This window comes from Meriones unguiculatus, chromosome 8 (assembly GCF_030254825.1).
Source record: "Meriones unguiculatus strain TT.TT164.6M chromosome 8, Bangor_MerUng_6.1, whole genome shotgun sequence".
NCBI lineage: Eukaryota > Metazoa > Chordata > Mammalia > Rodentia > Muridae > Meriones > Meriones unguiculatus.
The window spans coordinates 15,857,170-15,882,097 of record NC_083356.1 but is presented as its reverse complement, the minus strand read 5'-3'; the positions used below and the strand labels follow the sequence as shown (position 1 = coordinate 15,882,097).

At 48.5% G+C, this 24,928-nt stretch overlaps 1 protein-coding gene across 5 annotated transcripts in view; it reads left to right on the top strand.

Moving 5' to 3' along the window:
• Positions 1–24,928, top strand: part of Tbc1d22a (TBC1 domain family member 22A) — a 275,967-nt gene that overhangs the window by 179,150 nt on the left and 71,889 nt on the right. The window lies entirely within an intron of this gene.

Genomic DNA, 24,928 nt, shown 5'->3' with positions numbered 1-24,928 from the left:
CTGACAATCTCCCCCATTCTCACTGGCAATTTACATTTTAAGCAGAGTTAAACTCTAAGTATGGCCGAGTAATCATGTACCTTCACTGTACATCCTAGCAACTCTTCCAGAAACTTCACACTCGGGACTCCCATGTTGTCTGTGTTTTGAGTTACTTACAATAAAGATTTAAAGAAATCCTCAGACGGATGCAGCACAATATGAAATTTTCCACTCTTCACCAATTTTGATGAAATTCATGTCTTCAGGAGATTGAGTTTTCCGGAAGCAGCCGCCTTGGCTCCCTTGAGTGTCCATTGCTTATTCTAGCCTCCTGTAATTTTGTGTGTGAGGCCTACTGAAGCTGGCCTATGTGTGGGGTGTTGCTACTGGCTCTCAGCAGCAACAGCAGTGGCAGCAGCAGCAACACCAGACACTGTGGCCTGGGGTGAGGCATGAGATCTCCACAGAGAGTTAGGAGAGAAGCACCAGGTGAGTTTTCTTCCTTACAGTAAAAAACAAACAAACAAACAAACAAACACCCAAGTCCTCCCTGTTGTGAGAGCCTTTGTTGGGCGGTGTGTCAGAGCTTGGCAAAGGGAGCAATGCACTGGTGCTTGCGGCGGGTCTAGAAGGCAAGGCTCTGGGCAGCATGTTAGCATAAGGTGGCATGTGTCCAGGCTTTGGACAGTGTTGGGCATCAGAGCCCTGCACACGGGCTTACAGAGGTTGGTGCAAGCAGAGCATTTGCAGAGCAAAACTGAGCCTTTAGGGGATGGGTGGGGTCTTCTGTTTAGTAACTTGCAGGGCATTATTCTGGGTGCTGCATTTTTTCCCCACAAGCCAGGGTGCTGTTGGGCCCTTGTGTCTACCATCTCTGCCTGAGTTTTGAGCCGCCTTGAATGGTAGCGTCACCCTTTGCTTTAAGTGTTGGTGGTGCACTCTGTGCCCCGCACTGGATATGTGGGTTTTGTGGATACCTCTGTTTTGTTTTATACTGTCAACTTGAGTTACCTAGAGTATGGCCTCCAACTTGTGAGCAAGTATTTGCATTAGGTTAGCCTCAAGTCTATGAGGGTTTATGTAGGTTAGGTTGAAGTGGAAAGACTCACCTCAGCTGACAGACTGAATGGAAAGGAGAAGGGGATCTGAGCCCCAGCAACATCGCTCGCTGCTTCCTGACTGCAGATACCATGTGACTAGCTGCCTCATGCTCCTGTCATGGAGACTTCCCCAGCATGATGGCCTATTCCCATGAACTGTGAGCCAAAGCAAATCCTCCCTCCCTCAGGCTGCTTCTGTCAGGTGTTCCGTTGAAGCAATAGGACAAGTAGCTAATAAGCCTGCTATATCAAAATCACCCTTCTGTCTGTTCTGCCTCCTGTGTCATGATGCCATCGGGAGGCCTTTGTGGTAATGTTCTGTGGGCTGTGTTGTTGGATGCTTCTCATGACAGAGCATGTTCCTGATTTGTAGGTTTTCTATTTAGGACTTGGCAGCTACAGAATTCCCATTCAGTAATATTAGCTGGGAATTAAAGCCTTACCTGGAGCTGTTTTGGCTAAAGTAGCTGTCAGTCAAATGCATCGATTGGCTCTCTGTTGGATGACAGGAAACAGAACTTAATATCCTGTAAATTGCAAATGCTCTCATTTCTGTGATTACTTAGGCCGTTCGGGATCCAGGCCTGCTCATTAAGCTCAGAGTTCTTTGTAATTCTGTCCCATTACAGAATAAAACAGGTATCGAGTCAGTCACACTTCGAGCAGGCGAAAGAGGGATCAGTTCTGTCATGTCCAGCGCTGTTTCCCTGAAGTGCTCAGTTGGCATTCAGACTTTGAGTATACTCATGACCTCTTCACTGAGTTAGTTCTCCTGCAATTTAATTTTGTCACAAATCAACTCATTTGTACCAGGAGCTCATTTTTACATGGATAGGACCCTGGTCATAAGCTTTTCTCCATCTTAAAATCAGAGTGTTTCCGTTTTCCATGGCTGAGTAGCTGTGGGATTGAACTGTCTTTTCTGGCTCTGGAAGCACATAGCCATCTTCACTTAACTATTAGGCAGTCACTCTGTGCAGCTGGGTGTTTATTTGCTGGGCCGTAAACTTACAGTGTGGCTTAAGATTCTTTTGGAACACATGCCATGGAAGGGCTATAGATAAGCACCTTGCCCTAGGCCCTAGATGAGGCTACATCCAAGAAATGGATGAAATGAATTATTTTAGGGCGGGACAAGCATGGGCCATGCAGATATATGTCCTCTCAGAGTTTTCTGCTGTCTATCTTAGCAGCTGGCACCAGATGTGAGAGTCATGGATTGGGCATGTAGTCCCCACTCCTAAAAGATTTCAGCCTGTGAGAGCTGCTTTTGAGGTGCTCTGTAGAGCATAGATGCAGCCTTCCTAGAGCATTCACCCCAGACTAAGCCCCACATATGAGAGCAACTCTGCAGTGTGTTCCGGGGCTGCAGCTGTGGAGCTCAGTTAATTTAGTCCCAGGTCATTGTCCTTACCAGACCAGCCAGCCATCTTGTTTTACTCTTCTCCACGTTGTAGGCTGTTCTTCCACATGAGTGACAGGTAGCTTCATGCCTGCACAAAAGGAGGTGTGCTTGGATGGTTGATGAAGGATGTCCTGTCCCACTGCTGTGCATGCCTTCTCCAACCCTTGATCCTTTCTCACATTTTAGGTAGAATATTTCTGTTTTATATATTGTCCTTTCATTTCCCCCATCCCAGGGAGAGTGTGTTGGAAGGTAGCTCGAGTCAGGGCTTCCTTGCACTTAGCATTTGCCCTGGAACTGCTCAGGAAGGTCTTGGAGATCCCTGAGCCACACAGTTCACACATGTTGTTGAATACTTCCCTGAGTCCCTGGGCCGTGGGAACATTGTCAACAGGGCCCTGTTCTCAAAGGACCCATGTGACTGTGAAAGATCCTGGCCACAAGCCAGATATCATTGTCACTGCTGTTGTCTCAGGTGTTAGAGGCAATGCTATAGAGACCCTCCAGAGCCGGGCAGTTCTCTGGGCAGTTCTCGGGAGATGGTAGGAGTGGGAACAAGTAGCTTTGAGTTATAATCTGTATGCTTAGGTCTCTTCGGCATATCTGTGAAGAACATTTTATGGTGGAGTTGCCTGGTGAGGATGGAGCTGATGAAGCACTCTAGGGAGAGGATGAGGCTAGTACCTAGACAGAATTGCTAGGAAGACTTGAGGGAGGGGCTCACTCACACTTGTACACTAGTCATGTGGTGGTGGCGTGAAACAGTCAGCTTTGTAGAGCAGGTGCTGCCCAGAGCCACCCTCAAGAATTGTAGCTGAGTCTAGGTGGGCAGGAAGCATCTGGAATGCTCCCTCCCTTGGTGTGGACCAGGCTTGAGGACTTCTTGCAGCAGAACACACTTCCCAGTTGAGGCTTCCTCACACTGGCTTATGATAAGCTGTTCCTTAGAGCCTCCCACAGGGTGAAGAATTGTGTTCCCAGCCACCTGGAATCCTAGGCCATCATCAGCCATGCAAGTGGGCTAGAAGACAGAGCCTTCCCCATCCATTCTTGAGAGACCCCAGCCCTTGCTGACATCTCCATTATAGCTGTGAAAGGCCCCAAGAGCTGCATAGCAGATTCCTGTCCCTGAGAACTGTGGCATCACTGTTGCTTATCATAGACAACTTGTGTCTGCGATAAGCATTGTCATTGAGCAGTGGGTGGTTGCATGCTAGAATTTTGTCACAGGTATTTCAAGTAGCGTTTGGCAGTAAGACTGGGCAGTGTAGACTGGAGCACAGGATAAAGAATTATCAGGTCTTATGCATGTGAGCAGCCTGTGTGTCAGCCTTTAGTGGGGTGCCCTGAGGACACCTGTGCTTAGCTGCAGCCATTCTGGGGCACATTTAAGGTGATGTAAGGAGGGCCAGGATGTGAAGGCATGGGAGGGCGGAGGCCTAAGTTAAGGCGCTGCGCCAGACACCGTTTGCAGTGAACATGGAGTAGGCTTCTCCAGGGCTTTGAAAGGAAAGCAATTTGGCAGAGGTTGGGGTGGAAGACTCCCAGAAGTCACTTTATAGTAGGTCCATCCTGTCAGTATCAGACCGTGCAGTTGGAGTAGTTTCCAAGGTTTTTCTGAGCATCGATGGGGCCTGTCTACATCTCTCCATCCTCCATTCTTTCCACTATCAGCTATAACATGACACCTGCTCTGTGGGGTGCCCGTATGAGGACATGGAGAGAGCATCCTGGTATCTGAGGGAACCTCCCCTCCCCCAGAAGCTCACAGCTGGTCTGAGAAGGGTACACATGAACAGAATCACAGCAGTGCTGATGTTGATGACCAAGGTGGGCACTGACGGCTGGGGCAGGTACCTCACCTGACTTAAGGAGGACAGAGTGGGATACCAAGGGGAAGGACCTCATGCTCATTTTTGCCACACAGAGTAGGTCCAGTGAGGTGACTGGTGGGTTATAGTGGGCCAGTTGTGCATTGCATGTAGTCCAGAGGCAGGTAGCTTGTCCTGAGGCATGACAAGGTATGGCTGTGTCAGGGCACCTGGGGTCCAGGATTGAGAACAGGCTTCTAGCACCTGCTGCATTTTTTTACTGTGCCCAGCTGCCAGCCATCATCACACTTGGACCTCCTAGGTACCACTGCACTGTTTCTGTGACTCCAGTGGCATTGGAACTGATGGATTGGGTTAATCTAATAAGCCTGAAGAAGCAGGCCTTCTTACAACACACTTTTTCATAAGCCCATTAGGATTTGAGAGTGTAAGCTCTTCGTGCCTACCCACCTACAGGAAGTAAGCATACATCACTGTCAGTCCAGTAAAGATTTAGAAACAGAATACTCAGCAAGTCTTGGCTCACTGCTGTTATGTTTGCAGGGAGGAGCTAGAAAAAGAAGGTGAGCCTCTCCCCACCCCAAGAGCAGCAGTAGCAGCACTGTGTCCTGGGAATTGAGAGGGCAGTTTAGGGCCTGTCTAGAGAATCCTTCTGGGCTTTGATGTTCTTCTTCCTGTTTTGATCATGAGTTCTGTCGTGTTAGGGGCTTGGGGACTGTGATGGGGACAGTTTCTTCCTCTGCAGCCCTGGCTCAGCATGCTTGGTCAATTGTGTGAGGGCTCAGTAGTCTCACCCATCAGGTGTACCCAGAAGAATGATGTCCTGGATTCCATTGCCTTCATATAGTTCTGACACAGAATTCAACACCACTTTGGAGCTGATTTCTCAAGTTCTCTTCTAATCAAGGAATGTGTGACATGTTTAGGTCAGCGTCCAATTGCAGTCACAGGAGCCATAGGTAATGAGCTTAGGAGAGGCATGTTCTATAATTTTCTGTCCGTGGTCAGTCATCTTTGGACCTATGGTGAGGCAGCAGGGCATGCTTGGAGCAAAACTTCTCACCTCAAGGCTGGGAAATGAGAGAGGAAGAAGTGCATGGGTCTTCTCTCACTTTCAAGAGCATATGCACCAACTTGAAGGCCTCCCACCAGACTCAGCCTCCTAAAGGCTCTTATCACCTCCCAGTGGTATGAGGCTGCGGACAGAGCCTCTGGGCCTCTGGGAGACTTCAGTGGTTCTGAAAAGCTTGCTGATGGGTGAGTGTAAATTCAGCTTCTAGCAACAGGCTGGCAGGCAGCTCATCACCTTTGCCATTTAAATTCCATGGGAATGTGCAATTAAAGGGCCACAAACTGCCCTGTGTTCCTGGGTGATCTACAGAGTCTCGTTAAGGAGAACAGTTAGTTGGGCCAGAGGAAAAGCCTCCCTCCCTCCCTTCCCAGCATCTGCTCTCCATGTAGCATCACTCTGTGGTAATCCATGTGACCACTCTGAATAAATTTCTTTGTACTTGCTTTAAGCTAGACAAGAATTGTAGCTAATTCTAAAGGTGAACTGAATAGTTATGCCATTTTGTAATTGGAGAGTGAAAAGTATCTACTTGTTAAGGCCCCACTTTCAGTAAGTTAGCTTTATGGTACATCTCTTATGAGGGCCTCCCGTGCACTAAGTAAGCTCTGGACCAAGACAGTCAACCAGGAAGTAGCTGTCAGAGTAATTGGGTCACTAGCTTTGACCTCTGTGGTCTTTTACCATAACCTCTTGTCAATAGATCAGTGCTTGCTGCTCATCTGGAAAATAGAAGGTGTGGAGAACTGGGTAGGAGCCACTCATCTGACATGCCGACCATGTCTCACCACCATGAGCCCTCCTTCTAAGGCCTCTTCCTCCACCCCCAATAGCATGTGGTTCTCAGAAATAGGTGACAAGTTAGTAGGTGACTACTCTGAGCTTGGAAATATGAAGCCTCTGCAACAAGAGGTTTAGAAGAAAATGGCAGAAACAGGCTTGTTGCTGTGGCAGCAGCAAGGAGGCTGCAGCAGGGACACCTCAGGCAGACAGAGTGATGTTCTCTGGGTGGAGGACATGTGGTGCTTTCCATGTGGTGTTGTATATGTGCACAGACTTCATCCACAGGAGAGAATTTTAACACAAGTCTTTTTAGGATGACAGTAGGGTCCAGGGATGGGGATGGCAGGCTGTTCTAGTGAGGCCTGGTTCTCTAGAGCTGAGCAGAAGGTCCTTGGACTCTCTGTGCCTACTGCATGGCATTGTTAGGAAACCCTTAATTTGCAAGTCCAAGAAGAGCTTGGGACTTGCTAATCTCACTGTGGAAGTCATCAGGTGATGTCCCCATGGAGCCCTCGAGCAGCCCAGATTGTGACGTGTTAAGAGGCCAGCAATGTGTGACTTCACCCTCACAAGAGCTTCTGCAGGTGGGGGTCACAGCTCCATGGAGAAACCCTGGGCATGTGGGTCTTTGGCAGGCCACAGTACCTCTAGGGAAATGCTCTCAGTCTCTGGATATCCATTAGAGGCTGTGTGAGAACTGTGCAAGGAGATGAGAGTGAAGTAGAGACCAGTGGGAGGGACTGTTCCCCTCCCATGTGCAGTAGGCGGTAGAGGACATGTGGCTAAGGGAAAGAAGCCCAGAGCACACAAGCGTCTGCGTCTGATAAGTGGGTTCCCCTGTAGGCACTGGTCTTGATGTCTGTGCGGCTGGGATCTCTTGTCTGAAACGGAAGTGTCTATCTGAGGGCTGCTCATGTGATCAGGCACGGAGGTCTAAAAGCACATGCATTCACCATATGATTCAGTGAAGAGGTTTAGAGTTAATTGTTGAATCGATTAATGATCCCTTGGACTTGAGTTTTGGATTCCACACCCCGGTAGGAGTGGCTGACTGTCCTTTGGGCTTGTTCTGCAGGAGTGGGAGATGCTAGAGATGGTGGCCTCTCTTACTGTCATAAAGACTTTGTTCCTGATCTGTCTTTGCTAATCTCTGAGATGATGTATTCATGAATATTTTATCTGAAGTGGGTTCTTCTGTAACTTGTCTAACTTCTTTAGGCCTCTCAGCAATTCAGGAAAGCCAGGGCTGTAGGAAGGAGCCCAGGCGGAGGACCTGGTTTCTGGCATGTGTAGGGCTGCTTCTCCTGAGCAGGGGTCACCCGCAGACCACTCCTTCAGGGAGCTAGCCATTCCCCCAAAAGTCCTATCTCTGCTAAAAATGCACAGCCTGGGAGATTCCCAATATGATTAGGAGGGTGGACATACAAAGAATAATAATTAAGGCTGTGTCCTAAATAAGAGGCATGTGCTTTCAGGAGAATTGTTGAATTCTCTGTGACCAGATAATCCAGTCTCCCTCCCAGGGTGTCATATTGGGACCCTGAGGGGGAGGACACAGATACGCTTGCCTTTCAAATACTGTGGTTCTGTACTTACAGTGACAGGAATAGATGGCAAGACAGTCCTGATGAGAGCAGGGAGGGACAAAACACGGATCTGCTGTATGCTGGAGACCAAGGAGGAGCCAGCAGCTTTCAGAGGGCCTGTAGAAGTCCTCTTTGAGGAATGACATCAGCCTTCTATCCTGTGCTCCTGGGTGATGCCTGTCCTCATCCTATTGGGCTGTGCTGTCCTCAGGGTCCTTCCAACCTCCCACTTCTGTGCTTTACCCAGATGTTCTGCTTTTTCCTCCGATTTGCTCTGAGCTCCGTTGAGCTGCCTCTGTGAGGACTTCTCCAGGTACAGGCTTGACTTCAGCATGGGACATGGGTGGACTAGGATTCACGTTTCCTTCCTTGTTGCTTTCCTGGGCCATTAGGCTTGACTTCCTCTTGGGAAGTTGATTAGAATGCAGTGCCTCCCCTGCTTTTTGTATGTGCAAAGGTGGATTGCTCCCAGCCCACAGGACAAAGTAAACACAAGAAAAAGCTGAAGAAGGTTCCATTTGAGGTATGGGTACCTCCTCACTGTCCCAAGAGCTCTAGATCTGATGTTGTCACTAAAACATGGCTCCTCTGGGATCCAGGTCCCTCTGTACGATGGGAAAGGGAGCCAAGGGCTGGCCCTGCATAGTGATCATGCATCTATGTGGAGCTGTCTCATTGTAAGGTGGCTGTAAGGTCTATGTAACCTCAGTAGATGTTCAAGTAGTTCATTACCACTCACTGAGGTCAGCTTCACCCTTGTATTAGCTCTCTGATAGCCTCAGTCATGGTACAGATGTGGGCTGCCCTTCTGTACTGTGTGGGTTTTGCTGCTGTTAGAAGCCAGGAGCACTTGCCTTGAGTAGGGTAACCCAGTATATCTGGTGACCCTATGTCTTGCAGAAACAGTGTCCAGTATATTAGACAAAAATCAAAGGCCAAAGGCAAGGGGCAGGGTCATCGTGACAGCGAGATTTTTCTGAAGGATGCTATCAACCCGAGGAGGAGAGGGCAAACAGTAACTAGGAACTAAATATTACCTGGGGATTAGGGTCACCCACATCTCTTCCCTGTCCCTGTATCAGCTCATATTTGCCCTTCTACTCTCAGTGATGACTTGAGATTCCATGTCCCTACCTGTCTCTCATGTCACCATAGGGCCAAGAGAGAGGAAAGCTGCCTTATTCTGCCCCAGGCCAGGGCTTGAGGAAAACTGCTGTTTTTAGGGGAGTGGTGCCAAAGCCCTGCATGGAGACAGGAAAGGCTCCCTCATCCCAGTGGCCATCTTGCTCCTGGGTGTTTTCTGTTCACACGGCCTTGATTTAGAGGCTCTTCTTCTAAGCACACATCTAACTTGAAATTTCCCTCTGTCTTTATGTCTGTGAAAGAACTTGAACTACCTTCTGGGAGCTTAGACCAGCATACTCTCAGTGTGGAAAGTAGTCTCAAGGTTTCCAGGATACTTTTCTGTGACCTTTTGTTTATGGCCAGGAGGACAAGGTCAGAGCTCTGCCTATCTCTCTGATGCAGTACTCCCAGCTCTGCCACGTGGATGCTTGGCTCTTCTTCCTAGGCCAGTGGGGACCAGGCTTTATGACATTAGGACAGCTTCCTGGGATACCTGCTGCCTTCCTGCCACTGAACATTGGAGTTAAACTCTAGCTGCTGAAGAAGGCTCTGCACTTGAACATTGAGCCATGGGGAGCATGAGAGGAACAGGCCAATGTGTGCATCTCGTTCAGTGCCTGGAATTCCCAACAGGTGTCCTTCACTGCTTCTTCGGAACTGCCAAGCATCATAGAGTGGAGTGTACTAGAGCCCGGGCACGGAGCAGGCACCAAGCAGTGCCAGTTACTCTGTGGGGCCACTGCAGTGGTCCCCAGGAGCAGTGTATTACCTGTGGAAAGTATCACCTTAAACACCTTGCTGATGCAGCCCACTGGCATTGCTACAGGGTACCTTATATTCTCATAGGCACAGGGCACAGCTGATCTAATGTTGACCTGAGAACTCTCTCCACTCTGTCAGGAGATGTGCTGGGAATGTTGCTGTGAGGCGAGTGCTTCTCCATTTTAGTACAGGGAAACTGAGGCTCTGAAAGGCCCTGGTTTGCCCCTGCTCACCTTAAAAGTTCTAAGATCTGGTGTATGGTCCAAAGCCTCCTGGGAAGTGGCCAGTTCTGCAGAACCTCTCATCTCTGGAGAACTGTTTAGTGATAGTGGAATTCCTCAGCATGGTCAGGACCTGGCTGAGAGGAGATGCCGGGAGCTTGGGCCACAGCACAGGTGGATGCTGCTTGGAGAAATCAGAAAGCTTTAGCAAGACATGCAGCTGATGCTGGAGCCTCACCTCACATGTTAGAGATGGCAGTTACCACTGAAGCATGCTCACTGAGCTGACTGCCACTGCGAGCAACCACCATGTCTTTGGATGTGGGCATCACTTGGACTGCAGAGGATGCAGTTTGTCCATAGTTTCTGCTACACCCAGCCTCACCCTACCCCAGGCTGTGTTTCCCTGGCTGTGTCCTTTATATTCCTGAGCTGCCACTTAGCCTCTGCCCTGGCCCTCCTCTGCACTTTTTTTTCTGGCACAGCCAAGAGCTTTCTAGCAGCAGCTTATTGCCATTCCTACAGTGTGGCTCCTCTTCCTGCCCAAGCTCGCTGGAGGCTGGGTATTCATTTCCCCCTCTCGAATGTGATGACAGGAGAAAGGCACTTTGATGCTGATTGAAGTCAAGTAGTGGGGCCAGTAGCAGGGTCTGGGAGATTGCAGATGAGAACTGTGGTTGGGAACAAATAGCCCTGACACAGAGGGACAGTGCTGGGAGGGCAGTGGCATCTCTGTGGCCTTTGAGTGTCATTTTCTCCCCCCATCCCCCAATCACCCTGTACAGGAGTGCTCATGTTGGGCATAGCCCAGGGGTGCATAGGAGAGGGCTTTTCCACTTCTCTCTGGAGCTAGTGTCTTCTCTTAATGCACTGCTGTGGCTCACAAAAGTCTGAGAAAGCACATAGGAGCCAAGGGAGATGTGCTGCAGGATGGCATGGCTATAGGTGGAGAAGCAGAAGGGCCTGTGAGAGTTTCTAGGCCATCAGCCTAGAGTGGCTGCTCAGAGCCAGAGACTGCCCTAGCAAAGAGGTCAGGGGATGGTTTGGTGGGGGCAAGTAGCCCTAATAGTAACTGGCAAAATGGTCAACCTTCTTTCTTACAAAGATTGAATGCAGAACCTTGGGGCAAGGGGGTAGCTCAGTAGTAAAATGTTTCCCTACTACAAGGTCCTAGGTTCAGTCCTCAGTCCTGTGAGGTGGAGAGTACTTTGAAGATACACTCCAATGGGATATTTATCTTCTCAATATTCCTAATACCAGAGCTGGGATCTGGGATCACTGAGGCCTGAAATGGGGAAGTCTAGGAAGCAGAAAGATCTTTCCCATAATACAGATGGGCCACCAAAAAGCAGGGGTTGGAACAGTCCCCAAGGACATTGGGGAGAGTGGTCCTAGACAGGTGGACCCATGCGAGGTTACTTTAAAAAAGTCCTGTTATGGGTCAAGTGGTCTTGGGGGATTAGTGTGGTAGCTCTCAGTATAGCTGTCACACAGCCCACAGAAGACACAGTCGCCCGAAGTTTGGACAGGACTCAAGGCAGTAAGGAATGACCTCTCAGTGCTTTGCTGCTGAGCTACATGGGAGAGTTAGCAGGCCTTCCTATGGTCAGAATGAGCAAGAGCGCTCCATGACTAGGTCGACAGATCTCCTTTGTTGGGAATCTGGAGAGGCCCTACTTGGGTAAGGACTGGGGCAGCTTGAGCCCTGGCTGTCGGTGTTCTGTTTCTGTATATGCTTGTCAGCTCCTCTTATCATTAAAGCCAAGCTGTTCAAAGCCAGTCTTTCCATGTCTCTACTGAGTGAAGCAGGCCCTGCTGAACTTCTGTGGCTTCTCTTCTTTCTTCTTAAAAGAAAGTTACTGATAGTTCATCAGGCAAATAATTGCCAAATGGCATAGTAAGAAAGTGCTATCAGAAAGGGCAAGTGGGTGAGTTGGAGCTGGCTCAGCACCTGCGCCCTCGGAAGCTCTCTACTGTGCAGGTGCAGATCATACCTGGCACCTCCTGTCAGTGCCTGGTCTTCGGGTCCCTGTGTCAGCAGATGGGAAGACTGTCATTTACACATAATCACCAGAGGCTTTGTCTGCCCACCTCTAATCTATCTGCCCCTGAAGGACATTCAAGGCACTTTATAAAATAAACACTGGGATCCTCAGAATGTTAGCTGCAGGAGGTGTTGCCCCATGCCCTTGTCCTCCCTGAAGATGCTCAGAAGCTGTGTTTGTGGAAACAGAGAAATGGAGGCTCCCTCCCAGATGTTCCTTGTGCCCTCAGCCTTCGTCCACCTCCCTCAGCTCTTCTGCCTTGCTTTCTGTCCTGACTTTCTTGTGTCTGTGTTCTTGGGATCCCTCGGGTGCCTGTCCTTCTCATCCTGATCCAGGCCCTCATCCAGGTACAGGCCCTGTCTGTACCTGGGCTCCCCCAGATACTGCACAGACATGGGGATGGTGCCAAGGCCTTCTATCCAGCCTTTCAAAAAAGGCCAATGTCCGCTGGTGGCCTTTGGTTTATATCTCTTCTAGAACTTGAACAAGCATGGATTTTGGTCTTTCTCCCCTTTGTTCCAGATTCCTCATATCCCTCTTGAGGTTGCCAGTCCTTTTGTGCTGTCAGGAGTGGGCACCTTCACTGCTCAGAGGCCATTCATTATGAGTTTGTTTTTTTTTTTTTTTTTTTTTTTTGGCTCATAGCTTTGGTGGTTCTATGGATAACTGGTCCATTGCATTTGGGCCTGTGGCAGGGCAGCACCACATAGGAAGAATGCAGGGGGAAGAGGGTTGTCACTTCATAGAAGCCAGGAAATAAATTAATTTCGGCTTTGAAATGATATAGACTCTAACCAAATAGCACAGTGACCTACAAGAGTAACTTTGACTGCTTTAAATGGTGGGGAGCAAACAGTTATAAAGCACAGGAAGGAATATAGGTTCTTTTATAGGCTAGGTTCTGGGCAGGTGCACATAAGCAGTCTGAAAGACGGACTGGCGTTTACTTGTATCCCCATGAATATTTGCTTTCTCTCTTTCATCCACATGTCTCCTATGAAGGTACGTTCATCTTCATTTTGTACATGAGACTGCTCTTTTGAAATTTTTGCAAGACTCAGTCTGCACTGGTGTGGAGTTTCTCATTTTTTATGCTATGTGTCTCTTCTGTCGTGTACCCATGTCCACAAGTGTGACAAGGTCAGTAGTGGTAGCCAACAGCAGAACAGTTTTATCTTCTTATCCTGCTGGGAAGGCTCGTGCTTTTTAGCCATCCAGCAACTTCCCAGTCTTGTAGAGACAGCAGCAAACACCTGAATTCATTTCTACTCGTGGGTGGAGTTTCAGCATCCTGATGGATGAGAAAACAGTGTAGACCTGTGACACATTTTTAAGCTGAGGTGTGTTTGTGGCCACATTCATGTCCTCTTTCTTCTCCAGAGTCCAGCTGCCTCCTCTCCTTTCTTACCCTTAGAGAGTATCCCATAGCCCCTCCCCAGGGGATTACAACTTTCAGGATTTCAACATTGGACTTTTCCCCTCTCAGTGCTGTGATTTTCAGGCACTTAGACTTTAGGGATTTTAGCTGTGGAGATCTGGATCTTTAGCAACTTCAACATTCCAGTATTAGAACACTGTGTGGGGGCTGTGTATCTGTTTTTGGAGTCTGGTCAGCACTGAAACTATATTGACATATGGTGCTTGGTAGTTGTGCAGTGGTTCCAGAGCCAGGCCTCCCCTCTGCTCAGAAAGGCCTCTCAGCTCCAGCTGCCTCATGGGGTACTAGCTCTGGAAGCCCTCAAGTCTCACCTGGATTAGGCTCTGTTCTGTAAAACAGATCACCCCACAGTTCTGCTAAGTGGTTTCAGATCACAGCTGCTATTCATTCACATTTGTTCAGTTTGTTCAGGCTCAGCAGGGACAGCATGGCTTGGTGGCCTGCTTGGTGCCTTAGAGCCCTCCCTGAATGTGGCTTACCTTCCTGGCAGATTCTGTGTGCTGAGCTAGCCCAGCATGGGTCTGGAGCGCTGAGGTTGAGCTTGATTCTCGACTCTGGGCATCTGGCTGCTCAAGTGTCCTCACAGCATGGTAGCTGAATTCCCAAGTGAACCCATCTTAATGGTCTCACCTTGGAAGTTACCAGATATCACTTCTAGTTCACTTTGAAAAATTCTATGTCCAATTAACACAAACCCCAGATCTTGATGAGGCTGGGCCAGGTTCTTAGAGAGCATGGGGGAGGGGGAAGTTTCCTATTTTAGTGCCCATGCTCTGCCCTGTATGAGTCTCTCCACTGTCTGCTGGGAGGCCTCCTTGTCCATAAGTATACCAAAGCAGTGCAGGGGACATGTGGCATGCCATCCCTGGGTCCTCAAAGATCACAGCAGCAGAACTCTGAAAGGATGAATGACCCCTCTGCACTATGCTTGCACACCACTTATTGCCATTCACATGGTGAATGGCAGGTCACACACTTGCTTCATAGCAGTTTTCCAGCAGGTGGTGGAAGCTTTTGCTCCTTAGTGAGGAGTCAGGCTATCAGCAGACACCCTGGCTCTTGACATTCTTAAAGGCAGACCTGAGAGAGCGGATTGCAGAGTTCCTGGGCTCCAGCCTGAGCTGAGCTCATTTCCTTGTCTTAGTTGGGCTTCTATTGCTATGCTATGATGAGACACTATGATCACAGCCACTCTTATAAAAGGAAGCATTTGATTGGGACTGGCTTACAGTTTCAGAGGTTTAGTCCATTATCGTCATGTCAGGGAGCATGGTGGCTTTTAAGCAGACATGGTGCTAGAGATGTCACTGAGAGTTCTATTTCTGTATCCGTAGGCAGCAGGAAAAGAGACACACTGGACCTGGCTTGGGCTTTTGAAACTTCAAAGCTGACCCCAGTAACATACTTTATCCAATAAGGAAGGTCTTATTCCTTCTCAAGTAGTGCCTCTCCCTGATGACTAAGCATTCAAATATATGAACCTATGGGGCTAATTTTATTCAAACCACCACACCCCATACGACCCCTATGAACTCTGAAATCTGGAATGCCAGCCAAGTCACCCTAGAGCTGATCTCAGGCCATTTGTTTCATTGCCTTTCTGGAGATGGGACTTCTAAGAGGCCTCTGCAGCAGTCTGAGAACCGCTTGGTGGAGTGTGCCTAGTGAGTTCCACGTTCCAGCAGGGGATTGTCCCTTCTGCAGAGCCTCCCTGGGGCCTCGAGGATGCCTAGGACTTTCTAGGCTGGGGCTGAGCCTCAGAGTCATATGGTCTCTGTGCACTCGGGCGTTCTGATTACCTGTTTCAGGTGCTCTGGTTGCTGGCACTCTGTGAGGTAACGTGGCAGGTGCATGTGGGTAGAAGAGCTGTTCCAGTCCTGACACCAGTCTCCAAACATGAGGGTGCAGAGGTGTGACCATCTGGCCATTTCCTCACATCACTGAGGAACTCGGAGTGGAGGAGGCAGGATGAGTTTTTCCTGAAGCTGTCAATCTGAGCTAAGCCAACCTGAGTTCCTCCCTTTAGTTTGTGCTCAGTCCAGGGCCACAAGACTATCTGAATACCCCATTTGTGTGTGTGTGTGTGTATGTGTGTGTGTGTGTGTGTCAGGTATAAGCAGCCTCTGGGGACCCCCAGTGAGTAGAATTGTATCATTCCCTCCCCATCAGGTAGGATTGTGTAACTCTTCTCTTGCTAGGCCAAAAGCATACCATGGGTCTGGACTAGTCTGTGCTCCAGGAGCATAGCTATCAGTGGGGCCTGTCGGCTCAGGTCCCCGCCCCCATCTGCACCATAAGCAAGCACTCACCTGCCATGGCCCTGTCTGCTCTATCACCACCAACAAAGCCAGCAGCTTCACACAAAGGCAGATCTAAATATGAATTAAGTCCAAGTTATTAAAAAAGTATTGCAAGTTTTTTTTTATTCCTTGAATATTGAAAATGGGAATACATATGCAAATGCAATTTAATCAGCTCCACTCTAACCTTTGAGCATTCAGCTGAGAAGTGCTTTGTGATCAGGGAGGCTTCCCTCTGGGGAGAAGGGTGCCAGCCAGAGCAGATTCAAAGCCCCTCCGCCCACATCCTGCCAGTGACCTCCAGCCAGCTTTGTCCTTGGCTCAGTGACTCCAACCACTGTTCAGTCTTACTGCCTTGCTTCCACTGACTCTAATTCTGTTGGGTGCTCGTTAAAGACAGGTGGCATCAGAAACAGTGACAGGCAGGCTCTGACTCTTAACTCCTTCAGCGTCTTGATAGAATAGCCCAGCTGCATGAGGAGTCCCCTTTTGCGATGTGGCATGGATAGGCTGCCATTGGAGCCATACACACCTTGAGTCTGTAGTCTTGGTTGTTCAGCTACCTTCTTGCATCCCATTTCTATCAGGCTGTTTGACAGAGCATCTCCTGTTATTTCCCCCTGGTGTGCCAAGTACCTAGGCTTGGAAAATCACGTCCATACAACACACTCATGCTCTTATCAACCTTGGGGTATAGGCATGGAAGGGAAGTACCATCTCAGAAGGGCATCTCTAGCAGGCAATATGAATGAACTAGCTGGCTGTGGTCTGGACCCTGGGGCCATGTGCTTTATACCACATTTCTCAGGAGCTGGGGATATCTGTGTTCACAGTTTTAGGTTGAGTGTGGTATCCTCTTAGCCACACCTCAGGAAGGAGACAATATCAGGACTTGGAACTCACATGCCAGTGAATCAGACTTCTGGGTTGCCTAGCAAGTATAATAGCTTGGGCTAATGAATATAGACACTGGCTCCCTGGAAGCTGCAAAGCCAGAGGCCTGCAAGGTGTGGCAGGCTGTTTCTTCTACAGGCTCAGTGAGATGACGTTGTGGGTAAGGACTTGCTACACAAGCCTGAGGACCCAGCACCCACTAAAAAGCTACATATAGCTATACTTATGCCTATAACCTCAGTGCTGTCAGGAGACAGAGACAGGAGGATTGCTGGATCTGGAAGGAGGGAAGGAAGGTAGGTAGGGAGGGAGGGAGGGAGGGAGGGAGGGAGGGAGGGATGAAGGAAGAAAGGAAGGAAGGCAGGAAGGAAGGAAGAAAGGAAGGAAGGAAGGAAGGAAGGAAGGAAAGAAGGAAGGAAAGAGGGAGGGAGGGAAGGAAGGAAGGAAGGAAGGAAAGAGGGAGGGAGGGAGGGAAGGAAGGAAAGAAGGAAGGAAAGAGGGAGGGAGGGAAGGAAGGAAGGAAGGAAGGAAAGAGGGAGGGAGGGAGGGAAGGAAGGAAAGAAGGAAGGAAAGAAGGAAGGAAGGAAGGAAGGAAGGAAGGAAGGAAGGAAGGAAGGAAAGAATAAATAACATCTCCAGGCTCATGGAAAGATCCTGCCTCAAGGAAATAAAGAGTGATAGAGCAGAATAAATGATATTCTCTTCAGGCCTCTACACAAGTATGCACAGGCACGTACTCCCGCATGTGGGCAACATACTAAAAACATATATACTCTCATACATTCTCCATACTCCCTGGATACACAGGATAAGTAAAGATATATAAAGGCTTAGCAAAAGATCCTCCCCAGGCTCCCTGGCTACTGGTGGCATCTCTTTAACCTCTGTCTCAAGTGTCACATGGCCTCCTCTGTGTCTGTGCCCATATTGCTTCTTCTTATAAAGGCAGCCATTGGAACAGAGCATCGCCACACACCATATCCTCCAGTGAAGCGTGACCTACTCTTAGATCTGCAGAAATCCTGTTTTCTTTTTGATTTCTTTGACAGTTTTTTTAAATTTATTTTTTTTATTACAATTTATTCACTTTGTCCCAGCTGCAGGACCCCTCCCTTCTCCCTTCCCAATTCCACCCTCCTTCCCTAAAGGCAAATAGCATAGACATTGGAAGATGGAGAAAACATGGAACAGGACAGGAGCCTACCACAGAGGGCCTCTGAAAGACTCAACCCAGCAGGATATTAAAGCAGATGCTGAGACTCAGCCAAACTTTGGGCAGAGTGCAGGGAATCTTATGTAAGAAGGGGGAGAGGAAAGACCTGGAGGGGACAGGAGCTACACAAGGAGATCAACAGAGCAAAAAACTCTGGGCCCAGGGGTCTTTTCTGAGACTGATACTCTAACCAAAAACCCCTGTTTTCTAATACACTCACTTTCCCAGTATCCCTTTGTGTCACTTTCCAGAGACACTGATAGAGGCATGCAAACACTTGTGGTCCAAGACCTGCTATGGGCATGTGGAAGGGACACTGCTACATGGGGACCTTTATTTGTTGCAGTTGCCGCCACCCTCTGAGCAGTTGTGCCATCCGCCCCACTGCTCCTGCTGGGCAGGTTTGACCTTCATGTTAGGAACAGAGTTTGGAATTCCAAAGTGCCTGTGGAGGTCAACCTAGATGGAGCTCTGCTGCTGGGCGTGGCTCATGTCAGGAAGAAGCCAGGGGTACCATCTGCCATCCTACTCCTTAGCACTTCGTTTAAGTACAGGAGTGGTGGGTTGGCTTCAGGAGAACAGCATTTCTGTCCTTATAGCTATGAATGCACTGTTGCTAATGAACCTGTGTGGCCTGAGGGGCCCGGCCTGCTCTGTGTGTAACTACTGCTTCAGTGCTGCAGGGCTCTGTAACCTCCATCACTGTCTCCACAGAGCATGATCCAGTTATCTAAACCAGACTTCAGAGGCACCCCATGTTCTTAAACTCAGAGACCCTGAAGCCATCCTTTGTCTTCCCTCCTTAGGATCACTGGCCACAGAAGCTTCAAGAACACATTTCTTTTAATTAAATTTCACAAGGAAGGAAGTGTTAGCTCCAGAACACCGTAACTTCTCTGCAGTTGACAGTATCTCTTTGAGAAATGTACTGCACACTAGTTTGCCCGCAGTATACAGGGCCAGTTGCTGAAGGATTTATCTACCCTGCAAATGGGAACACTGGAGATGGTGATTTAAGTCTGGGCTTGAATCTGTCTGGGTTCCACAGTAACATCAGTGAAGGGTCAGGTTCCCCTCATTAGCTATGGGTATTGCACACGGGTCTGCTCAGCTCCACCCATCCTTTCCAGAGTCATGTACTCAGGTCCTCTCCAGGGCCTGCTGTGGGCATGGGATGCCACTGGCCTGGCTCCCTGCCCTGCATTTCCCTGTCCTCTCCTGGGGTGGGAGTCTCAGAATGAGCACTGTGGGGAAGTCACTGAGAGGAAGAGGGTCTAAGGATTGGGGATCAGAACTGCCCAGCTGCTGGGGCCTGTGAGAAGCTGTGAGGGTAAAAGATTACCAGCTCTCTCCTCTCCTCTGCCTTTACCTGCACATAGCAAGGAAGAGTGGAGAAGAGCATCACCAGACTTGCTCCTGGAGCCTGGGCCTCCTATGTGGAATCGGCTCCCCATGGCCTAGCTTGGTCTGTTCTGCAGTACTGAAAGACAGAGGTTACAAGTGTTCTGTTTTGTTCTGAGCTAATGTGTTTTAGTCATCAGATGAGGAGATGAAGGAAGGGCTCCTTGGCAGTTTTCCAAATTCTCTGCTTTCCTCAGGCCATCCTCATGCATGACTATGCATGGCTCAGGTACGATGGCAAGACCAGGAGAAAAGATGAGTCCCACACATAAGCACATTGAGTCTGAGGACCCTGGTCACATCCTAGGGACATGTCCTGTGAATGCTAAACTTGCAGCTCCAGGAGAAAAGCTGTGATCCATAAGCCAGTCTAAAATATGCCTTAGTTTGCAATGAGCAGGCTCACAGAAAGAATTTTATCCATTGAGGACAGACCATCCAAGCTTGATGTTTAAGTGTAAGAACTAAGCCACTGACACTTCAGTAAATCATACCACACACAAAAGGACTCATGAGCTGGATGCTTTGCTAAAAGGACCCCAAATTCATAAAATGGCAAAACCAGCTGACATTTGTATAGAGTAGTAGAGTGCTGCCCTTTTCCCTGTCTGGGTGGCAGCAGGCAAGGAAGTGGCCCCTTGTGTTGTGTGTAGCATGGCCAGCATGCTGGGGCACACAGACTTAAGTGACCCAAATGAGAGAGTCAGCAGGTGGGTAGGGCAGAGGTGTGGTTACTCAGGCTCCTATAAGTGGCCCAGCCCTGAATGTTTTGTCCATATGCGGCAGAGACTGGAAAGTTGTGTCTATCAGGTGTCCTGCTCAAGGTCTTGCTGTGGAAGCAAAGCATGAGTATTGGTACAGTGCTGGCTGCCTGTCACTCAGAAACCTATAAATGAGCACCCAGAGCCTTGGGAGGTTGGAATTCCTGGAGCATCTAGCTTCTTTGGAACTTGTCCACCCTCACATCACAGGCCCGATGCAGTTCTTGGTCACTCTGTTCAGCTGTGCTCCTCCTCTAAGGGTGCCAGAGTCTTGACTGTCACCCGTTGACTTTCACCACCTCTGTCTTTTCCAAAGGTCCATCTTTAGTGCATGTATCTGGACAGCCAACTACAAGTGCTCCCTGAGACTGCTGGTCCTTTTAAGCGAAAGGCGTGATTCTCCCAGGGTGCCATGTTCCTGGCTTGCTCTGTCTGATCCTAGACTTCTTTATAAAAACCATTCGAACTACTCTGGTCTCTCTTTCTCCCAAGACAGAAGCTAATATAGATTAATGTATTATGTACCCTCCTATATTTGTTCTTTCAGGACAGAAGCCAGAAGCTGGGCGATGGATGTACTAGCTGGTAGAGGGGGAGCCCTGGTCTTTCCACCCTCAGCAGCATTTCTCATTTGTGTCTACTTGAACTTCAAATGATGTCAGCCACAGCCAGTGGGCATCTGTTGCAGAGTCACTTTGTGCTGAGAGCTGCCAAAGGCAGCCATCATACCTTGTCTCACTGTGTCAGCTGCTCTGCATGGGGGGAAGTTCTTATGAGTTGTCAGTGTCATGTAGAAATGTATGAGGCCAGATGATGCCAAAGCTCAAGAAGGGACATAGTCTTTTTGTAGTATCTGGAAAGAAACAGGTAAAGTATTGTGAGCATGTGGACACACATATAGCTGGGCCTTGAAGCATGTGACCAATTACTGTTCTGTCAAGGCTTTTCATCTTCCTGGGCTGCTTCGGACCACAGACAGGCATCTTCCAGCATTGTTGTAAGTGGCTCACTCTCACCCACCTGTCCATCCACCAGTTCACGTGCTCTCTTTGATTCTTACTAATTCTGTATGTTGAACATGGAAGGACCATTGAGGCTATGAGAATAGCCCTCCTCAGCCTTGGAGGAGTCTTCATTGGGTGGGGGGGAACGGGGACTGGCAAGCAGATTTTCCCTGACCAGGCTCTGTACAAGTGTGAGGCAAGGGGCCTGTGGGCAGGGCTCCACTCTGGCAGGCTAGAGCAGTTGGTTGTAGAGCAGGTGTCTGCTCTGTGGCATTGCTGGCATCTGGCCAGACAGCCCCTCTGCATGTCTTCTAATTAGGGAGAGGAGCCAGATTCCCCATCATCCTTCCTCTGTCATCAGGGCTGGGCACAGAGCAAGCACCCACTCTGTTGCTAGCCATCCAGAGAGCAGGTTTCACCAAAGGAAGTTAGGTTTTGTCTTTCTTTTCTTCCTTCCTTCCTTCCTTCCTTCCTTCCTTCCTTCCTTCCTTCCTTCCTTCCTTTCTTTTTTTTTTCCAGGGCCTTTCTGTATAACCCAGGCTGCCTGCAACTTTTAACGTCACCCGCCTCAGCTTCCTGAGTGTTGAGATAATATGTGTGTGTCACTATCCCCAGCAAGCTGTGTGTTTTTCTGCAATTTCTATAGAAGTGGTTGCATAGCAAGTTAAGCCCTCAGAAGACGGAGCCAATGTGTCTCCATGCCCACCTCTTGTGAGATAATCCTCAGTCATCTCATCAAGTGCTATGCCGCATTCACATGCCTGTGGCATCTCTACTACTCGGGGGCCAGGAGCTCTGGTGGGTGCTCTATTCATGGATCCATGTTGCAGTAAGAGGCGATAATTGATGAGTATCTGTGGGGATGGATATGATTGTGTCCTCTTTAATGAGCTAACAATTTCAGGCTCAAATCTCAGCAGTGCTATTGTTTGGAATAAGAGGAGACATGCAAATGAGTCCGGGTGCAGACTGTGGCAGAACAATGCTGCAGCCTCTTTATTGGGCCCATTAATTAATTCCCCATCAGCCAGTTTCCCTGGGAATGAACTGGAAAAATAATTAAAATGATACATGAGGTAAGGAGTTTAGAAATTCAAAAGGTGAAGGCAAGAATTAGTTTAATACATAATTAGACATATTATTTGTGACTATACATTTTTTTAAACGTGGTTCACTGAGGCAGTTGGCCCTATTTTTAGTCTTGGATACTTAATAAATACCATTTGGGGCTGTTTTTCAACTCATAAACGTTCATAAATTCTCTTAATAACATTAAGTGGCTAATTATATTGTGCATTGTTAAAATAACTCCTATTGCAAAATCTAATAATACAACAAAAGTTACAAAAACAAGTTTTTGGAGGAGTTAATTTGACTAACTTACCAAGTTTCAGCAAGAACTCACAGGTGCACATCAATTTTTGTCCCAAGTCTGATCCAAGCCTGATGCTAAAACCTTGAAATCCAGCTTCCTTGTGACCAGAATGGCTAGGTGGAAAGTCGGACACCAGGCAAGGATGTGCCACCTGCATGCCACTCTCTGGGAAGCAGTGTTGGTCCTCAGGGGACGATGGTCCACCTCGGGGTTGGGGACTGGCTCTCAGTACTGTAGTAGACCATCTTGGTGCCCACACCAGGATGGTTTTACAGTGGCTGGAACATCTCTGTGTCACATAGATGTCCTTAATTGCACATGGCTGGCCTCTCTGGCTGTCTGAGCAGGGCTGCCCTTGCTGTCCTTTCTCAGGCTCCCTATATCCTAGGATAGTCTAGGAGCTGCATTTCTGAGAGACTCAGTGTATACACATTTGTTAAGGGAGGTCACTATTAAAGTAACAAGCCTTTTGTAAATATTTGATCATTTACAAATATTGGGCATAACTTGGGCATTTTAAAATTTTTACATAGATTTTTGTTTTGTTTTGTTTTTTAAAGTTAAGTGCTGGCCTTGAACATTCAGTTGTCTTGCCTCTCAGCCTTCTGTGTGTGTGGATGATAAGATCTGAGCTACCACACCTGGCCCACTTTAAAATTTTTAGTGGTCAATTTATAAGCCATTGGAAGGTAGAGTAAAAGCCACGACGATTTGCACTTATTACAAGCCCTGTGTTCTGTCACTGCCATAAGCACATTGTGCCCAAGAACCCCACAGGGAACACAGCCTGGACCCCTTTTCCATTAGCACTGCTGAGGTGTAGGGAGAAGGTGTTGTAGCTGTGAGATGGAGAAGGGCCAGAGCATGCAGGAGGCCCTTTGGCTGCAACCTTCTGTGCCCTTCTCTGGACACTGGGACCTGCGACAATGTGGCCTTTGCTCTTACCATGGTCTGCCTAATGTTAGTGGCTTGTATGCACTTTTAGGCTGTTTGCTTTTACCACCAGAGTTGAAAATGGGAAAACCTTAGCTCAACTGGGAGGAAAGGACCTAGCCATGCCAATCGGTCCCCTCTTTCTTTCCAATGAAACACTGCCCATTAATCATCCCGCGATTTGATCTGTCAATCCAGAAACACTTGCTAATGCTTTATGGCTGTGGTTTGTTGAGGTTCTGGGAAAGAGCAACAGAAACGAGCCAGTCCTAATAAATAAAAGTTATTTCCTCATTTGAATTTCGGAGTCCAGAGAGTCAATATGAGGCGGACATCAATCTTCTCTTTCTTGAAGCAGAGTGAAGATTTCTCGTGCGTCATCCTGGTTGTGATGATAAAGTGTGCATTGGGTCTGGCCAGGCTCAGGCCTGGTGTCTCTGGAGACGTTCTGCCTGTTTGTATTGCAAATTGCATGCTTGGCTTAATGCTGGAAGCAGTCGTATGGTCCATGAGAGTATTATAGAAAATGTCACCTTTTTAAGGAGGGCCAGTATTCCACGGATGGTGTGCCTGTGGAGGGGCAACCAATGCAGATTCAATGGCCAGGAGCATGCTCAGCTTCTCCTGGGATTAGGAAGGAAAAAAAAGAGACAGGCAGAGCCTGAAGAACTTTGTGGGACCCAGAGCTGTATGAGTTGGGAGAAGGCTGCCCAGATGCCTGGAGATTGGTTCAAGTCATACCAGCCATGGCTTCTCACTAGGAATCCTTTGTCTGAATCCCTGTGTCTCCCACTTGATGTTGAGCAGTATGGAGGCTGGTTGGTTCTATGTGGCTGGGAGTGGTGGGCCAGCTCAAATCAGCCAGGGGCCTGGACTGTAGTGCACACACACAGATTTGAGACCCAGGTATTCCTATTTCTAACATTAGCACTCTGTCTGCTCTGCAGCTCTGTCAACTTCTGCCACTTCCACAACCCAGGGCATCTTCTAAGGCTGGGATTGTGCCTGGCTAGACCTTACCCAGCATGGTGCTTGGTGTTCTGGCATCCCTGAGGAATGGGCGAATCATGGCAGGAGCCCAGCACTGTCTGGCATCTGATGGAGTGTGCTTGTGCACACGTGACAGGTGTTTGGATGGAGCACAATGAGGCCTTGTCCTCTGGCCAGCCCTCTCATGGTTGGGACCTTGCGTCCTACTCTGCCTGAAGGGAGGGCCTGCCCCAATCATCTCTAGGCTATAGACAATTGGTTGATTGGCCCCATGCTCCTGTGTGAAGGGCAGACTATACCAGGCAGGATTTGGGCTCTGCAGTCCAACCTGAATGTAAAACTGAAAAGTTCTGAATTTATTAAGGGCTTTCTTTGGGGCTGGGATATGCAGTAGATTTTTCTATCCCTCTCAATTCTCTCTTAAAATTTAACACTGCCATAAAAATGATGGATAACAAATTATTCCAGGGAAAATGATACTGAAAGACTCTTCTAACTGTGGAGGCAGAAGCATAGACTGGGCAAAGAAATACATATGACCCAGAAAACTCAGATGAAACAGGAGAGCATGCACTCACAGAAACTGCATCTGCATGATGCTAGAGGCTGAGGCAAACAGCTATTGTTACTCGTGCTCTTGAAGTATGGAATTTGTTCTGAGCTGCTGGCATTTTTATGAACACAGTAGCACCATGCCTTTTGGGTATTC